Genomic DNA, 20939 nt, shown 5'->3' with positions numbered 1-20939 from the left:
CTAGCTTATACCATAATTAGTCTAGCCTATACCATAATTAGTCTAGCCTACACCATAATTAGCCTAGCCTATACCATAATTAGTCTAGCCTATACCATAATCAGCCTAGCCTATGTACCATAATTAGCCTAGCCCATACCATAATTAGCCTAGTCTTATACCATAATTAGTCTAGCCTACACCATAATTAGCCTAGCCCGTACCATAATTAGTCTAGCCTATGTACCATAATTAGCCTAGCCTATACCATAATTAGCCTAGCCCATACCATAATTAGTCTAGCCTATACCATAATTAGCCTAGTCTTTGTACCATAATTAGTCTAGCCTGTACCATAATTAGCCTAGCTTATACCATAATTAGCCTAGCCTATACCATAATTAGTCTAGCCTATATACCATAATTGGTCTAGCCCGTACCATAATTAGTCTAGCCTATACCATAATTAGCCTAGCCCGTACCATAATTAGCATAGCCTATACCATAATTAGCCTAGCTTATACCATAATTAGCCTAGAATATACCATAATTAGCCTAGCTTATACCATAATTAGCCTAGCTTATACCATAATTAGTCTAGCCTATACTATAGTTAGACTAGCCTGTACCATAATTAGTCTAACCTTCAACTTAATTAGTCTAGCCTATACCATAATTAGCCCAGCCTATACCATAATTAGTCTAGCCTTTACCATAATTAGTCTAGCCTATATACCATAATTAGTCTAGCCTATACCATAATTAGTCTAACCTATACCATAATTAGTCTAGCCTATACCATAATTAGTCTAGCCTATACCATAATTGGTCAAGCCTATACCAAAATTAGTCTAGCCTATACCATAAATAGTCTAGCCTATACCATAATTAGTCTAGCCTATACCATAATTAGTCTGGCCTATACCATAATTAGTCTACCATAATAAGTCTAGCCTATACCATAATTGGTCTAGCCTTACCATAATTAGTCTAGCCTATACCATAATTAGTCTAGCCTATACCATAATTGGTCCAGCCTATACCATACTTAGTCTAGCCTATACCATAATTAGCCTAACCTATACTATAATTAACCTAACCTATAGCACATACCAGGAGATAACTATAACATTACGATAATTCTGCATTGGAATCTACAGTTGATATACGTTTGTAATCAATGAACCGGAATAAATTTGTCCTGTTTTCTAATCGACAAAACGAATTACATACAATATGATTATACATTGTATATGTGTATACATGTGTTTTGAATGCGATAACACGCGTCCAAAACGTGATTTAATGTTTACAAAGAATGCAACAATGAAACATGAGAGTTGACACGTGACATTCACAATACCACCGGGTGATACCGGAAGTTACGAATCCGATGGGGAGTATCTACAAATCCGACGGGGAGTATATACAAATCCGACGGGGAGTATATACCCGACGGGCGTAAGGACATGGCTGGGGTATGTTTTATAGTGATACGTGGCATTTTAACACACTATCGGAAATATGATAATACCCACGGAATTCTACGCTATTTCCTTTATACATATTAGTACTTCGTTAATCTCATAAACTTGCCGTGTTTGATTGATGCTCAATATTATCCGGCTGCCCTACTGTCAAATGACGAATTTGCTATGATTTTTGTCAAAAATACCCAATTATCGCGATCAAAACACGATGGACAGAGTCTTGGCATTAAACATTGACTACAATAAACTATTTTTAATCAACAATTTGTTTGTATTGTAGCTATAAAGTTCCTTAATTTGCTAATTATAATGATACCAAAAGATTCCGACGGGGAAAATCTCTCTCCAATATCAAAATCCGACGGGGAATATCAGTACACAGGCTTTCATTTGATTTTCATTCAGATATCAAATATTTGTAATCAATATGACACATGATTTCATTTATTTCCAGATAATTCTAGATTTACCCAGTTATCTGAAGATTCTGGTGTTTTACATTTGATCCAGGGACTTCTTACCCGTTGACGTTTATGCGGCGTAATAAAACGTAATAAAAAGTTTTGGAGTTAACGAAATTGGATCTAATCCTTTTTGGGGCGCGTGAAGCCACAACGAACTCCTTTTACGTGTTGGCTTTACCTGAAAATGAAAGGAAATAAGTGTTGACGTTATTAAAGTATCTACTTCAAAATTCATTGGCCAGGGGGTACGTAAATTGGTATTCTATATTTGATCAACAATAGCTCGAAAACGAGCACACCGACATATGATTGTTCACCATTTTCTTCTATGGCATGACATCCGATTTCCAAAAAATTGATACGAGAAAACAAGTTTAATACAGGAAAATTCTGGCTTCTGAGAAGTGGACAATTCCTGTTGCCTGGGATGGAGTAATTGACGGGTACAAATGTAGATTTAAATTATTTCACTTGGCTTACGGGGGGAGGTTACATACATTTTCTGTTAGATGCGCATGCTCCATGACTTTAAACATATTTTATTTACACATATTTGCAAATAGGATTTGGCACAAGTTATTACAACTTATGAAGCCATTTCCTTACAATAGTTACATAGACAACAGATGATATTACAGACTGATCAACTGCAGTACGAAAGAGATATAGGCCTACATAACATTAGGCACTCACACAAAATAATATAACAAAGTCAATAAAATTTTCAAACATGTTAAATATTGTTAAAATCTTGTTTTGTTAAAATCTTCCGCTGGATTTTATAAAATTTTGTACTTTGTTAAATACAACACAATTTAAATCCAAAGACATATTTTCATTTCCAAAAAGTAATAATCTTAAAGATATATTTATATCTAAATCACTTAAATGATTTAAAAGCACAACTCGAGCATTTGTGTAAGATTGACATTCAAAGAAGAAGTGATAGGCATTCTCACAATAATAGCCACAATTTACACAATTTGAGTTTTGGACCAGATTTGAACGGTAAAGATCATGATTAAGGGAACTGCATTCATGTCTTAATTTAGTGTGAATAATATTAAGTTTTCTATCACCAATTAAGTAATAAGGGGGTACTGAGCATGGTAAGTTAGGGGCTAAAGCTGACTTGAAAGCAGAAAAAGGCATGGATCTAATATCAGAATGTATAGAGTTCCACATCGTCAAAGAGGAAGGTAGAAAAGATTGTTTTGTAATAGACAGTCTGAAATTTGGGATTCTATATTTTTCATTATTTCTTAGACCCTGTCTGTTTTCACCGACTGTAGAGGGAAGTAAATTTGTAATGTAGTTTGGAGTTTGATGTCTATCCATTTTGTAAACTAATTGTAATTTCCGTCTTTTCCTTCTAACTGAAAGTAATTCTAGACCTGTTTCTGAATACAATGACTCGTTTCTAGCAAATAATGGTAACCCTGTTATTATCCTAGCTGCCTCCCGCTGAACCTTCTCTAACTTTTCTGAATCACTTGAAGTGCACCCATCCCAAACTTCACACGCATATTCTAAAACTGGTAAAATATAAGTTTTATAAATTCGTAAAAGAGCATCACGCTTTAATGTATATTTAAGTTTTCGCAATATATTTACTTTTCCCATAGCCGACTTATAAATTTCATTTATATGATCTACCCATTTAGCATCTGAATTTAATGTAACTCCAAGATGTCTATGCTTACTACTAAAATTTAAAAAATGACCATCAAAAATCAGTTCCAGATCTTCATCAACGTTATCCGAATTAGAAATAAAAATAACTTCCGTCTTATTTGGATTAAAAGTAACTAGCCAAGTACTTGCCCATCTGTTTAAAGCATCCAGGTCTCTATTTAAAACTGTTTGTATTTCTAGACATGAAGATGAAGAGACTTTCAAAGAGGTGTCGTCAGCGAAAAGACGTGCAGTAGATTGAAGAATTTCTGAGATATCATTGATAAATATTAAGAAAAATAGAGGCCCAAGAATGGAACCTTGAGGGACGCCAGCATGTATCAAACCAAAATCCGAATAACAATTATTTATAAAAACTTTTTGTCGTCTGTTGGTTAAGTAGTTTTCAATCCATGATAGAAAATTTCCGCATATCCCGTATGACTTTAGTTTTACTAATAAACCTTTATGCCAAACCCTGTCAAACGCTTTAGAAATATCACAGAAAACTAAACAAGAATGTTTTTTTTCTTCTAGATCAAGGCAAATGTTATGATATAAATCAATTAATTGATATACGGTCGAGTGACCCGGCATAAATCCTGATTGATACTGATAGAAAAGTGAATTTTCAAGAAAATAATTATGTAAATACTTGAAGATAACTCTTTCAAATGTTTTACCAACAGAGGACAAAAGTGATATAGGTCTATAATTAGAAGGAGAATGCCTATCACCCTTTTTAAAAAGAGGTATCACTTTAGCAAATTTCCAAGTATCGGGATAAATACCAGTTGATAACGACAAATTAAAAAGCAATTCAAGTGGTCTACATACAGTTTTAGCAGTATACTTCAACATGTGGTGGCTAATTTCATCAGAGCCAGAAGCTTTACCAAGTTTTAAATTCATCAAAACATCAGATATGTCATTTTGACTTATTACAGGTAACTCAAAAGAACTCTCTGTTTTAGGTTCTAACAAAGGAACATCGTTATTGTTGTCATCTATGCTAGTGATACTGCAAAAATAGTCGTTCAATGCATTACATTTGGCCTTATCATCGACTAATAAACGTTCCGAAATTGGATCAACTAAAGTAGGGATAGGACGTGATGTCTCAGAATTCCCCATCAATCTTTTGACAAGTCGCCAATAGTTTTTAGGATCAGACGAATGATAAAACTCAATAAGATTTCCAACATTTTCATAAAAAGACTGTCGTGCATACTTTTTCATATTATTCACTTTATTTCGCTGATTTTTGAATTTAGCTATGTCCCGTGGATGATTGGTACGTTTGGCTCCATGAACAATATCATAGTGGAATCGAGCTTCATAAGATCAAAAGCAACTGGACCCATACAGTTTTCAGTTAGACTTATTACATTTTGATAACTGAGCCCCGAACACGCGTGTAGCGCAATACACACACTGAATGATGCTTGACATACTTGTACATATCTATATTTATACTTACACTGCAGCCCCACTATATAGAGGATATCTAACAGTGTTTACAGTAATACCAAATATATTTCACGAGTGAGGCTAATATTTTGATATTTTTCACGAGTGCGCAGCACGAGTGAAAAATATCTAAATATTAGCCACACGAGTGAAATATATTTGGTATTACTGAAGACACTGTTAGATATTCTGTTTATTGCTTTTTTTATCAACGAAAAGCCTACCCCGTATGCTGACTAGGCCTACAGCGATAATTTGTAAACAAAACATGTAGTTCCCCCTGTCCAGGTTCTGAGATATATGTCGGGCTTTCTGATTGGTCAATTATTTTGGTATTTTCTAATCATTAATTTGATTGGTCAAATCAGCAAAAGTGATATTTTTCACTAGTGATAAATATGAAAAATATCACTTTTATAGAATGAATAATTTTTGATATTTCACTGGTAAAAATGTAATAAATAACATTAACCAAACTCACTTGAAGGTTACGAGTCCATAACGTCATTACTATTGTGAGGTCATAATATTGCCACGTCGGCGATAACGAAAGAAGGCTGTTGCAAAGGTGGTTCCGTCTTTGGGAATAATGATTTGTTCATTCATCGCAGGAACAAAATTTCTGGATATAGTCTTTAAAAATCGTTGTCAAATGTAAGTATAAGCACTGAACTGCTTTTATTTGGAAGTTATTGGCTGATGAATGCCAACTGGACAAAGGCAAATTCAAAATGAAGGGCTAGCGCACTTCATTAAATTTGCCTTTGTCCAGTTGGCATTCATCAGCCCATAACTTCCAAATGAAAGAAGCTCAATGCTTAAAACTCACACAGTCGCGACTTTGTGTACTGATATTCCCCGTCGGATTCAGATCTTGGAGAGAGATTTTACCCGTCGGATTTTTTTCGTGTCATTATAATTAGCAAATTAAGGTACTTTATAGCTGAAGTCCAAACAAATTGTTGATTACAAATAGTTTATTGTAGTCAATATTTAATGCCAAAAGTCTGTCCATCGTGTTTTGATCGCGATAATTGGGTATTTTTGACAAAAATCATCGCAAATTCGTCGTTTGACAGTAGGGCAGCCGGATAATATTGAGCATCAATCAAACACGACAAGTTTATGAGATTAACGAAGTACTGATATGCATAAAGGAAATAGCGTAGAATTCCGTGGGTATTATCATATTTCCGATAGTGTGTTAAAATGCCACGTATCACTATAAAACATACCCCAGCCATGTCCTTACGCCCATCGGGTAGATACTCCCCGTCGGATTTGTAGATACTCCCCGTCGGATTTGTAGATACTCCCCGTCGGATTTGTAGATACTCCCCGTCGGATTTGTATATACTCCCCGTCGGATTCGTAACTTCCGGCATCACCCGGTGAATACAAGCTATTTGAGTGTGCGATGTACTAAAAGCGGCTACCCAGATATTTTCCACAGTAGATAATTATTCCACTTTTTTTTAATTATAAAGATTATCAAAAGTTGTCGAATTGGTGTAAAGTGTGGAGGGATACTCAGGGAGGGATAGATAGTACCTTCGCTGTCAGCATAAACAATAAATGTTATATGCTTCCCGCCGTTTTAATGTATTTGAGATTGATACTCGTCTTAGAAATATTCTTATTGGGAAATAGCTATTAGGGAAAAGGTCACGACAAGATTAATTTGTTATGGAATAAGGTTGAAATTCCTTCTTTTTTTCTCTGTTTATAATTATTGTTTGTTTGTCCGTTTTTGTGTCTTTTGTTTCCCCCTAGATCGCGATGAACGAGCATACCAAACACACATCTCTGTTATTGTGTAACATACATCTCTGTTACCGTGTAACACACATCTCTGTTACCGTGTAACATACATCTCTGTTACCGTGTAACACACATCTCTGTTATCGTGTAACATACATCTCTGTTATTGTGTAACACACATCTCTGTTATCGTGTAACACACATCTCTGTTATTGTGTAACACACATCTCTGTTATGGTGTAACATACATCTCTGTTACCGTGTAACACACATCTCTGTTATTGTGTAACGCACATCTCTGTTATTGTGTAACATACATCACTGTTATTGTGTAACACACATCTCTGTTATTGTGTAACATACATCACTGTTACCGTGTAACACACATCTCTGTTATTGTGTAACACACATCTCTGTTATCGTGTAACACACATCTCTGATAACATGTAACACACATCTCTGATATCATGTAACACACATCTCTGTTATTGTGTAACATACATCTCTGTTACCGTGTAACACACATCTCTGTTAGTGTGTAACACACATCTCTGTTATTGTGTAACACACATCACTGTTACTGTGTAACATACATCTCTGTTATTGTGTAACACACATCTCTGTTAGTGTGTAACACACATCTCTGTTATCGTGTAACACACATCTCTGTTATCGTGTAACACACATCTCTGTTATCGTGTAACACACATCTCTGTTATCGTGTAACACACATCTCTGTTATTGTGTAACACACATCTCTGTTACCGTGTAACATACATCTCTGTTACCGTGTAACACACATCTCTGTTATTGTGTAACACACATCTCTGTTATCGTGTAACACACATCTCTGTTACCGTGTAACATACATCTCTGTTACCGTGTAACACACATCTCTGTTATTGTGTAACACACATCTCTGTTACCGTGTAACACACATCTCTGTTATCGTGTAACACACATCTCTGTTATTGTGTAACACACATCTCTGTTATTGTGTAACAAACATCTCTGTTATTGTGTAACATACATATCTGTTATCGTGTAACACACATCTCTGATATCATGTAACATACATCTCTGTTATCGTGTAACACACATCTCTGTTATCGTGTAACACACATCTCTGTTATCGTGTAACACATATCTCTGTTATCGTGTAACACACATCTCTGATATCGTGTAACACACATCTCTGTTATCGTGTAACATACATCTCTGTTATTGTGTAACACACATCTCTGTTATCGTGTAACACACATCTCTGTTATCGTGTAACATACATCTCTGTTATCGTGTAACACACATCTCTGTTATTGTGTAACGCACATCTCTGTTATTGTGTAACATACATCTCTTGTGTAACACATATCTTTGTTATTGTGTAACACACATCTCTGATATCGTATAACACACATCTCTGATATCGTATAACACACATCTCTGTTACCGTGTAACATACATCTCTGTTACTGTGTTACACACATCTCTGTTATTGTGTAACAAACATCTCTGTTATTGTGTAACATACATCTCTGTTATCGTGTAACACACATCTCTGTTATCATGTAACACACATCTCTGTTATCATGTAACACACATCTCTGTTATCGTGTAACACACATCTCTGTTATTGTGTAACATACATCTCTGTTATTGTGTAACACACATCTCTGATATTATAACACATATCTCTGTTACCGTGTAACACACATCTCTGATATTATAACACACATCTCTGTTATCGTGTAACACACATCTCTGTTATCGTGTAACACACATCTCTGCTATCGTGTAACACACATCTCTGTTATCGTGTAACACACATCTCTGTTATCGTGTAACACACATCTCTGTTATCGTGTAACACACATCTCTGTTATCGTGTAACATACATCTCTGTTATTGTGTAACACACATCTCTGTTATTGTGTAACACACATCTCTGTTATCGTGTAACATACATCTCTGTTATCGTGTAACACACATCTCTGTTATCGTGTAACACACATCTCTGTTATTGTGTAACACACATCTCTGTTATCGTGTAACACACATCTCTGTTATTGTGTAACACACATCTCTGTTATCGTGTAACATACATCTCTGATATTGTGTAACACACATCTCTGTTACCGTGTAACACACATCTATGTTATTGTGTAACACACATCTCCGTTATCGTGTAACACACATCTCTGTTATTTTGTAACACACATCTCTGTTACCGTGTAACACACATCTCTGTTATTGTGTAACACACATCTCTGTTATTGTGTAACACACATCTCTGTTATCGTGTAACACACATCTCTGTTATCGTGTAACACACATCTCTGTTATCGTGTAACACACATCTCTGTTATTTTGTAACACACATCTCTGTTACCGTGTAACACACATCTCTGTTATTGTGTAACACACATCTCTGTTATTGTGTAACACACATCTCTGTTATTGTGTAACACACATCTCTGTTATCGTGTAACACACATCTCTGTTATCGTGTAACACACATCTCTGTTATTGTGTAACACACATCTCTGTTATCGTGTAACATACATCTCTGATATCTTGTAACATACATCTCTGTTACCGTGTAACACACATCTCTGTTATCGTGTAACACACATCCCTGTTATTGTGAAACATACATCTCTGTTATCGTGTAACACACATATCTGTTATCGTGTAACACACATCTCTGTTATTGTGTAACACACATCTCTGTTATTGTGTAACACACATCTCTGTTATCGTGTAACACACATCTCTGTTATTGTGTAACACACACCTCTGTTATTGTGTAACACACATCTCTGTTATCGTGTAACACACATCTCTGTTATCGTGTAACACACATCTCTGTTATCGTGTAACACACATCTCTGTTACCGTGTAACACACATCTCTGTTATCGTGTAACACACATCTCTGTTATCGTGTAACACACATCTCTGTTATCGTGTAACACACATCTCTGTTATTGTGTAACACACATCTCTGTTATTGTGTAACATACATATCTTATTGTGTAACACACATCTCTGTTATCGTGTAACATACATCTCTGTTATCGTGTAACACACATCTCTGTTATCGTGTAACATACATCTCTGTTATCGTGTAACACACATCTCTGTTATCGTGTAACACACATCTGTGTTATCGTGTAACACACATCTCTGTTATTGTGTAACACACATCTCTGTTATCGTGTAACACACATCTCTGTTATCGTGTAACACACATCTCTGTTATCGTGTAACACACATCACTGTTATTGTGTAACATACATCTATGTTATCGTGTAACACACATCTCTGATATTGTGTAACACACATCTCTGTTATCGTGTAACACATATCTCTGTTATCGTGTAACACACATCTCTGATATCGTGTAACACACATCTCTGTTATCGTGTAACATACATCTCTGTTATTGTGTAACACACATCTCTGTTATCGTGTAACACACATCTCTGTTATCGTGTAACATACATCTCTGTTATCGTGTAACACACATCTCTGTTATTGTGTAACGCACATCTCTGTTATTGTGTAACATACATCTCTTGTGTAACACATATCTTTGTTATTGTGTAACACACATCTCTGATATCGTATAACACACATCTCTGATATCGTATAACACACATCTCTGTTACCGTGTAACATACATCTCTGTTACTGTGTAACACACATCTCTGTTATTGTGTAACAAACATCTCTGTTATTGTGTAACATACATCTCTGTTATCGTGTAACACACATCTCTGTTATCGTGTAACACACATCTCTGTTATCATGTAACACACATCTCTGTTATCATGTAACACACATCTCTGTTATCGTGTAACACACATCTCTGTTATTGTGTAACATACATCTCTGTTATTGTGTAACACACATCTCTGTTATCGTGTAACACACATCTCTGTTACCGTGTAACACACATCTCTGATATTATAACACACATCTCTGTTATCGTGTAACACACATCTCTGTTATCGTGTAACACACATCTCTGTTATCGTGTAACACACATCTCTGTTATCGTGTAACACACATCTCTGTTATCGTGTAACACACATCTCTGTTATCGTGTAACACACATCTCTGTTATCGTGTAACACACATCTCTGTTATCGTGTAACATACATCTCTGTTATCGTGTAACACACATCTCTGTTATTGTGTAACACACATCTCTGTTATCGTGTAACATACATCTCTGTTATCGTGTAACACACATCTCTGTTATCGTGTAACACACATCTCTGTTATTGTGTAACACACATCTCTGTTATCGTGTAACACACATCTCTGTTATTGTGTAACACACATCTCTGTTATCGTGTAACATACATCTCTGATATTGTGTAACACACATCTCTGTTACCGTGTAACACACATCTCTGTTATTGTGTAACACACATCTCTGTTATCGTGTAACACACATCTCTGTTATTTTGTAACACACATCTCTGTTACCGTGTAACACACATCTCTGTTATTGTGTAACACACATCTCTGTTATTGTGTAACACACATCTCTGTTATCGTGTAACACACATCTCTGTTATCGTGTAACACACATCTCTGTTATCGTGTAACACACATCTCTGTTATCGTGTAACACACATCTCTGTTATTTTGTAACACACATCTCTGTTATCGTGTAACAAACATCTCTGTTATTGTGTAACACATCTCTGTTATTGTGTAACACACATCTCTGTTATTGTGTAACACACATCTCTGTTACCGTGTAACACACATCTCTGTTATTTTGTAACACACATCTCTGTTATCGTGTAACACACATCTCTGTTATCGTGTAACACACATCTCTGTTATCGTGTAACACACATCTCTGTTATTGTGTAACACACATCTCTGTTATCGTGTAACACACATCTCTGTTATCGTGTAACACACATCTCTGTTATCGTGTAACACACATCTCTGTTATCGTGTAACACACATCTCTGTTATTGTGTAACACACATCTCTGTTATCGTGTAACACACATCTCTGATATCGTGTAACATACATCTCTGTTACCGTGTAACACACATCTCTGTTATCGTGTAACACACATCCCTGTTATTGTGAAACATACATCTCTGTTATCGTGTAACACACATCTCTGTTATTGTGTAACACACATCTCTGTTATTGTGTAACACACATCTCTGTTATCGTGTAACACACATCTCTGTTATCGTGTAACACACATCTCTGTTATTGTGTAACACACACCTCTGTTATTGTGTAACACACATCTCTGTTATCGTGTAACACACATCTCTGTTACCGTGTAACACACATCTCTGTTATTGTGTAACACACATCTCTGTTATCGTGTAACATACACCTCTGTTACCGTGTAACACACATCTCTGTTACCGTGTAACACACATCTCTGTTATTGTGTAACACACATCTCTGTTACCGTGTAACACACATCTCTGTTATTGTGTAACACACACCTCTGTTATTGTGTAACACACATCTCTGTTATCGTGTAACACACATCTCTGTTATGGTGTAACACACATCTCTGTTATCGTGTAACACACATCTCTGTTATCGTGTAACACACATCTCTGTTATCGTGTAACACACATCTCTGTTATCGTGTAACACACATCTCTGTTATCGTGTAACACACATCTCTGTTATTGTGTAACACACATCTCTGTGATTGTGTAACATACATATCTTATTGTGTAACACACATCTCTGTTATCGTGTAACATACATCTCTGTTATCGTGTAACACACATCTCTGTTATCGTGTAACATACATCTCTGTTATCGTGTAACACACATCTCTGTTATCGTGTAACACACATCTGTGTTATCGTGTAACACACATCTCTGTTATCGTGTAACACACATCTCTGTTATTGTGTAACACACATCTCTGTTATCGTGTAACACACATCTCTGTTATCGTGTAACACACATCTCTGTTATCGTGTAACACACATCACTGTTATTGTGTAACATACATCTCTGTTATCGTGTAACACACATCTCTGATATTGTGTAACACACATCTCTGATATCATGTAACACACATCTCTGTTATCGTGTAACACACATCTCTGTTATCGTGTAACACACATCACTGTTATTGTGTAACATACATCACTGTTATTGTGTAACACACATCTCTGATATTGTGTAACACACATCTCTGATATCATGTAACACACATCTCTGTTATTGTGTAACACACATCTCTGTTATTGTGTAACATACATCTCTGTTATCGTGTAACACACATCTCTGTTATCATGTAACACACATCTCTGTTATCGTGTAACACACATCTCTGTTATTGTGTAACACACATCTCTGTTATTGTGTAACACACATCTCTGTTACCGTGTAACATACATCTCTGTTATTGTGTAACATACATCTCTGTTATTGTGTAACACACATCCCTGTTACCGTGTAACACACATCTCTGTTATCGTGTAACACACTTCTCTGTTATTGTGTAACACATATCTCTGTTATCGTGTAACACATATCTCTGTTATCGTGTAACACACATCTCTGTTATCGTGTAACATACATCTCTGTTATCGTGTAACACACATCTCTGTTATCGTGTAACACACATCCCTGATATCGTGTAACACACATCTCTGTTATCGTGTAACATACATCTCTGTTATCGTGTATCACACATCTCTGTTATTGTGTAACACACATCTCTGTTATTGTGTAACATACATATCTTATTGTGTAACACACATCTCTGTTATCGTGTAACATACATCTCTGTTATCGTGTAACACACATCTCTGTTATCGTGTAACATACATCTCTGTTATCGTGTATCACACATCTCTGTTATTGTGTAACACACATCTCTGTTATTGTGTAACACACATCTCTGTTATCGTGTAACATACATCTCTGTTATCGTGTATCACACATCTCTGTTATTGTGTAACACACATCTCTGTTATCGTGTAACATACATCTCTGTTATCGTGTAACATACATCTCTGTTATCGTGTAACACACATCTCTGTTATCGTGTAACACACATCTCTGTTATCATGTAACACACATCTCTGTTATTGTTTAACATACATCTCTGTTATCGTTTATCACACATCTCTGATATTGTGTAACACACATCCCTGTTATTGTGAAACAGTATCGTTGTCAGTATACTGTGACCTGGTTGGGTGTCCTGCTGGATTTACACAATAAAGTCGGCATCAGTTCCGCGCTACAAGGAGACAATCACGAGATACATTCATTACACGAATTATCTCGTTCACAGGGGAGACCGTGCTAAATGAGCTGTTGATTAGACGTTAAACACTACAAAACCAAACCAAATCCAGAAATACCAGACAGCTGCATCGTGTATACCAATATCGTGTGTTTTTGTACACCCACTCTAATGGCTGATGATATGTTCTAAGAGGTCAGATAGGACAAATGAATGGCACGATTACAGCTGTTTGGAGACAAGACCTTTGCAATATTTGTTCGACTCGATGGAATATTCTTCCTTAACAGAAAATGGAAATATTGTGTATCACTTACATCGATATCCATACTGGGTAACGGTATCCATGGTTTCCATACTGGGTAAGAAAATGTCTATACAAGGTAACAAGTGTCCACGCTACTTAACAAGTGTCCATACTAGCTAACGAGTGTCCACACTAAGTAACAAGTGTCCATACTAGGTAACAAGTGTCCATACTAAGTAACAAGTGTCCATACCAGGTAACAAGTGTCCATACCATGTAACAAGAGTCCATACTAGGTAACAAGTGTCCATACCAGGTAACAAGTGTCCATACTAAGTAACAACTGTCCATACTATGTAACAAGTGTCCACACTAGGTAACAAGTGTCCATACTAGGTAACAAGTGTCCATACCAGGTAACAAGTGTCCATACCAGGTAACAAGTGCCCATACCAGGTAAGAAGAGTCCACACTAGGTAACAAGTGTCCACACTAGGTAACAAGTGTCCATACTAGGTTACAAGTGTCCATACTAACTAACAAGTGTCCATACTAAGTAACAAGTGTCCATACTAGGTTACAAGTGTCCATACTAACTAACAAGTGGCCATACTAGGTAACAAGTGTCCATACCAGGTAACAAGTGTCCACACTAGATAGTAAGTGTCCATACCAGGTAACAAGTGTCAACACTAGGTAACAAGTGTCCATACTAAGTAACAAGTGTCCATACTAAGTAACAAGTATCCATACCAGGTAACAAGTGTCCATACCATGTAACAAGAGTCCATACCAGGTAACAAGTGTCCATACCAGGTAACAAGTGTCCATACCAGGTAACAAGTGTCCATACCAGGTAACAAGTGTCCATACTAGGTAACAAGTGTCATCACTAGGTAACAAGTGTCCATTCTAGGTAACAAGTGTCCATACTAGGTAACAAGTGTCCATACTAGGTAACAAGTGTCCATACTAGGTGACAAGTGTCCATACTAGGTAACAAGTGTCCATACTAGGTAACAAGTGTCCATACTAGGTAACAAGTGTCATCACTAGGTAACAAGTGTCCATTCAAGGTAACAAGTATTCACACTAGGTAACAAGTGTCCACAGTAGGTAACAAGTGTCCATACCAGGTAACAAGTGTCCATACTAGATAACAAGTGTCCATACCAGGTAGCAAGTGTCCATACTAGGTTACAAGTGTCCATACTAGGTAACAAGTGTCCATACCAGGTAACAAGTGTCCACACTAGGTAACAAGTGTCCATACTATGTAACACGTGTCCATACTAGGTAACAAGTGTCCACTCTAGATAACAAGTGTCCATACTAGGTAACAAGTGTCCACACTAGGTAACAAGTATCCACACTAGGTAACAAGTGTCCATACTAAGTAACAAGTGTCCATACTGGGTAACAAGCGTCCACACTGGGTAACAAGTGTCCACACTGGGTAACAAGTGTCCACACTAGGTAACAAGTGTCCACACTAGATAACAAGTGTCCATACTAGGTAACAAGTGTCCATACTAGATAACAAGTGTCCCTACTAAGTAACAAGTGTCCACACTAGGTAACAAGTGTCCATACCAGGTAACAAGTGTCCACACTAGGTAACAAGTGTCAATACTAAGTAACAAGTGTCCACACTAGATAACAGATGTCCACACTAGATAACAATTGTCTTTACCAGGTAACAAGTGTCCACAATAGGTAACAAGTATCCACACTAGGTAACAAGTATCCACACTAGTTAACAAGTGTCCACACTAGGTAACAAGTGTCCATACTAGGTAACAAGTGTCCATACTAGGTAACAAGTGTCCATACTAGATAACAAGTGTCCATACCAGGTAACAAGTGTCCATACTAGGTTACAAGTGTCCACACTAGGTAACAAGTGTCCATACCAGGTAACAAGTGTCCACACCAGGTAACAAGTGTCCATACTAGGTTACAAGTGTCCATACTAAGTAACAAGTGTCCATACTAAGTAACAAGTGTCCACACTAGGTAACAAGTATCCACACTAGGTAACAACTGTCCATACCAGGTAACAAGTGTCCATTCTAGGTAACAAGTGTCCATACTAAGTAACGAGTGTACACACTAGGTAACAAGTATCCATACTAAGTAACGAGTGTACATACTAGGTAACAAGTGTCCATACCAGGTAAGAAGAGTCCACACTAGGTAACAAGTGTCCATACTAGGTAAGAAGTGTCCATACTAGGTTACAAGTGTCCATACTAACTAACAAGTGTCCATACTAAGTAACAAGTGTCCATACCAGGTAACAAGTGTCCATACTAGGTAACAAGTGTCCATACTAGGTTACAAGTGTCCATACTAACTAACAAGTGTCCATACCAGGTAACAAGTGTCCATACCAGGTAACAAGTGTCCATACCAGGTAACAAGTGTCCATACTAGGTTACAAGTGTCCATACTAGGTAACAAGTGTCCATACCATGTAACAAGTGTCCATACTAGGTAACAAGTATCCACACTAGGTAACAAGTGTCCACACTAGGTAACAAGTGTCCATACTAGGTAACAAGTGTCCACACTAGATAACAAGTGTCCATACTAGGTAACAAGTGTCCATACTAGATAACAAGTGTCCCTACTAAGTAACAAGTGTCCACACTAGGTAACAAGTGTCCATACCAGGTAACAAGTGTCCACACTAGGTAACAAGTGTCAATACTAAGTAACAAGTGTCCACACTAGATAACAGATGTCCACACTAGATAACAATTGTCTTTACCAGGTAACAAGTGTCCACAATAGGTAACAAGTATCCACACTAGGTAACAAGTGTCTACATTAGGTAACAAGTATCCACACTAGGTAACAAGTATCCACACTAGTTAACAAGTGTCCACACTAGGTAACAAGTGTCCATACTAGGTAACAAGTGTCCATACTAGGTAACAAGTGTCCATACTAGATAACAAGTGTCCATACCAGGTAACAAGTGTCCATACTAGGTTACAAGTGTCCACACTAGGTAACAAGTGTCCATACCAGGTAACAAGTGTCCACACCAGGTAACAAGTGTCCATACTAGGTTACAAGTGTCCATACTAAGTAACAAGTGTCCATACTAAGTAACAAGTGTCCACACTAGGTAACAAGTATCCACACTAGGTAACAACTGTCCATACCAGGTAACAAGTGTCCATTCTAGGTAACAAGTGTCCATACTAAGTAACGAGTGTACACACTAGGTAACAAGTATCCATACTAAGTAACGAGTGTACATACTAAGTAACAAGTGTCCATACCAGGTAAGAAGAGTCCACACTAGGTAACAAGTGTCCATACTAGGTAACAAGTGTCCATACTAGGTAACAAGTGTCCATACTAGGTTACAAGTGTCCATACTAACTAACAAGTGTCCATACCAGGTAACAAGTGTCCATACTAGGTAACAAGTGTCCATACTAGGTTACAAGTGTCCATACTAACTAACAAGTGTCCATACCAGGTAACAAGTGTCCATACCAGGTAACAAGTGTCCATACCAGGTAACAAGTGTCCATACTAGGTTACAAGTGTCCATACTAGGTAACAAGTGTCCATACCATGTAACAAGTGTCCATACTAGGTAACAAGTATCCACACTAGGTAACAAGTGTCCACACTAGGTAACAAGTGTCCATACTAGGTAACAAGTGTCCACACTAGATAACAAGTGTCCATACTAGGTAACAAGTGTCCATACTAGATAACAAGTGTCCCTACTAAGTAACAAGTGTCCACACTAGGTAACAAGTGTCCATACCAGGTAACAAGTGTCCACACTAGGTAACAAGTGTCAATACTAAGTAACAAGTGTCCACACTAGATAACAGATGTCCACACTAGATAACAATTGTCTTTACCAGGTAACAAGTGTCCACAATAGGTAACAAGTATCCACACTAGGTAACAAGTGTCTACATTAGGTAACAAGTATCCACACTAGGTAACAAGTATCCACACTAGTTAACAAGTGTCCACACTAGGTAACAAGTGTCCATACTAGGTAACAAGTGTCCATACTAGGTAACAAGTGTCCATACTAGATAACAAGTGTCCATACCAGGTAACAAGTGTCCATACTAGGTTACAAGTGTCCACACTAGGTAACAAGTGTCCATACCAGGTAACAAGTGTCCACACCAGGTAACAAGTGTCCATACTAGGTTACAAGTGTCCATACTAAGTAACAAGTGTCCATACTAAGTAACAAGTGTCCACACTAGGTAACAAGTATCCACACTAGGTAACAACTGTCCATACCAGGTAACAAGTGTCCATTCTAGGTAACAAGTGTCCATACTAAGTAACGAGTGTACACACTAGGTAACAAGTATCCATACTAAGTAACGAGTGTACATACTAGGTAACAAGTGTCCATACCAGGTAAGAAGAGTCCACACTAGGTAACAAGTGTCCATACTAGGTAACAAGTGTCCATACTAGGTAACAAGTGTCCATACTAGGTTACAAGTGTCCATACTAACTAACAAGTGTCCATACTAAGTAACAAGTGTCCATACCAGGTAACAAGTGTCCATACTAGGTAACAAGTGTCCATACTAGGTTACAAGTGTCCATACTAACTAACAAGTGTCCATACCAGGTAACAAGTGTCCATACCAGGTAACAAGTGTCCATACCAGGTAACAAGTGTCCATACTAGGTTACAAGTGTCCATACTAGGTAACAAGTGTCCATACCAGGTAACAAGTGTCCATACTAGGTAACAAGTATCCACACTAGGTAACAAGTGTCCACACTAGGTAACAAGTGTCCATACTAGGTAACAAGTGTCCATACTAGGTAACAAGTGTCCATACCAGGTAACATGTGTCCATACTAGGTAACAAGTATCCACACTAGGTAACAAGTAACCACACTAGGTAACAAGTGTCCACACTAGGTAGCAAGTGTCCATACTAAGTAACAAGTATCCACACTAGGTAACAAGTGTCCATACCAGGTAACAAGTGTCCATACCAGGTAACAACTGTCCATACCAGGTAACAAGTGTCCATACTAGGTTACAAGTGTCCATACTAGGTAACAAGTGTCCATACCAGGTAACAAGTGTCCATACTAGGTAACAAGTGTCATCACTAGGTAACAAGTGTCCACACTAGGTAACAAGTGTCCACACTAAGTAACAAGTGTCCATACTAGGTAACAAGTGTCCACATTAGGTAACAAGTGTCCATACTAGGTAACAAGTGTCATCACTAGGTAACAAGTGTCCATACTAGGTAACAAGTGTCCACACTAGGTAACAAGTGTCCACACTAGGTAACAAGTGTCCACACTAGGTAACAAGTGTCCACACTAGGTAACAAGTGTCCACACTAGGTAACAAGTGTCCACACTAGGTAACAAGTGTCCACACTAGGTAACAAGTGTTCACACTAGGTAACAAGTGTCCACACTAGGTAACAAGTGTCCATACTAGGTAACAAGTGTCCATACTAGGTAACAAGTGTCCATACTAGGTAACAAGTGTCCATACTAGATAACAAGTGTCCACACTAGGTAACAAGTGTCCATACCAGGTAACAAGTGTCCACACTAGATAGTAAGTGTCCACACTAGGTAACAAGTGTCCACACTAGGTAACAAGTGTCCATACTAGGTAACAAGTGTCCACACTTGGTAACAAGTGTCCACACTAGGTAACAAGTGCCCATACTAGGTAACAAGTGTCCATACTAGGTAACAAGTGTCCATACTAGGTAACAAGTGTCTATCAAGAGTACATGTCTGGTTGCCATGTTCCCATTATCACGATTTCCGTAACAGATGCCGACTAATGACGGAGACATTTACAGCACAGAATTTCGAGTGATACAGGTTGATAAAGAAGCATGGGGAAGTTTAATGGTCTATATCAAGATCCCATTTGGACATATTGTATTTCCTCGATATGACGACAGACGTGGTTGATGCTTGTTGGTATGTATAATGGTTCCGCCATCACGATCCGCAGAAGCAGTAACATTCATGTTTTGTTCATTATAATGCAAACAAGTTTTATATTACGTTTTATAGTCGTGTGCTTTGATATAAAGATGGTATCACGCTTTACACAATCCATTGGTATGATGTCAGCAATCATTTAGGATTGGAATGAGAGTGAGAGTGCAGCATTTATAGAGCATACAACGGCTTCATACAGCTGTTTCGTCCTTCTAGGACTCACAAATGACTTTAGAGAAATCATTAAGCTGTTCCGTCCATATAGGACTCGTCAGTTATGTTAGAACCCATCTCTGACGTTAGGAGCCAATGATATGCGCTTCCTTAAATAAATGTCTTTGCTGCCGACCATAAATGCACACGATAGTTTGTAAAATAGTATACCAATCAACTGTACGATACAGTTTTATTCATCATCAGACATGTTCTTAGTAGCCCGAGTTTCCTCTGATCCTAACACCAGGCGTTAGATGAGGAATTCCCGATATTGATTGGTGTAATACCTACATCGATAAATGAGATACATGTATTTATTTATCCTAAATAGGTACTTAGTTCCCAATCACTACTGATTTATTCCGT

The sequence above is a fragment of the Pecten maximus genome, chromosome 10, assembly GCF_902652985.1.
Source record: "Pecten maximus chromosome 10, xPecMax1.1, whole genome shotgun sequence".
In the NCBI taxonomy this organism is placed as follows: Eukaryota; Metazoa; Mollusca; class Bivalvia; order Pectinida; family Pectinidae; genus Pecten; species Pecten maximus.
Note: the sequence above shows the minus strand (reverse complement) of the source record.